This window comes from Tuber melanosporum (genome assembly GCF_000151645.1).
Source record: "Tuber melanosporum whole genome shotgun sequence assembly, scaffold_222, strain Mel28".
NCBI classification, from domain to species: domain Eukaryota; kingdom Fungi; phylum Ascomycota; class Pezizomycetes; order Pezizales; family Tuberaceae; genus Tuber; species Tuber melanosporum.
In genome coordinates, this window is record NW_003298889.1 from 54983 (window position 1) to 55991 (window position 1009).

Consider the following 1009-nt stretch of genomic DNA (forward strand, 5'->3'; position numbering starts at 1 on the left):
CTTCACTCGATGATTATGCGAATAAGTGCACGTCTTGGAATACCTGTGGGTTGTATTCAGAGATTTCCTTTGCTAGGTCCTCCCATCTGTCCGAGTCCGTGTCCCATTCTTCGGGTGTCCAGTCTTCGTCCCCTAGTGGTATACTATTGATGACGATGTTGATGGACGGTGTGTCTGTGGTGACATTGAAGCCGAAAACGTCGATACCGTTTAGGGCCTTGGTGATTGCCGGTACGTCGTCGAGGGCTGGTTCGGCCGGTAGGTCTCCCATGGTGGTGAGTACCAGGTCGTCATTTCGGTTAAATTCTGCGTATGCGAACTTAACCCTGGATGCCGAGTTGACCGCGTCTCTGATTCTTGCTGGTGACAGCCCTGCTGCGCCTATCCTGCGGCCTCTTTCTACCGACCGGATGAGTAGCCTCCTTTGCCTGGCATGCGGGGTTGAGGGTGCCGAGGGCGCTGTCTCTCGGATGCCTGGGGCTGGCTCTTGCCTTTTTTTCTTTGTTGGTACTAGCCGGAAGCCGTCCACATCAATTCCGGAGGACGTAATGGTGGCCCATGTCTGTTTGAGCGTTGTTTTCTGCGGGGCGGTTTCGTTTGCCTTGGTACTCGTCCCGGTTTGCGGTGCCGGTACTGGTGCGTCTCCCTTAGGTTTTCTTAGAATTTGTTTTGAGGGGGGGGGGGGGCTGCGGTCCCTCGTTTTCCGTCACGGGTGGGGGGGGGGTTTTGGTTGGGGGCTGGGGTTTGGGTTCTGGGTTGTCTAGGGGCAGCGGATGGGGTAGGGGTAGGGGTGTTGGTGTTGGATTGCCTAGTCCTTAGTCTTATTTCCCCGGTAAGCCGTTCCTCCATTGCCTGCATCTGCTCCTGGAATTTCTTTTCCAGTTGGTGGATGAAGCCCACCATAATGCCTACGGTGACGGGGCGTCCTAGTTCCTCCTTTTCTTCTGGTGTGAGTTCGACTTCCGTCGATTCATACAGGGAGGAGGAGGAGGGATGAATGACTGGGGCG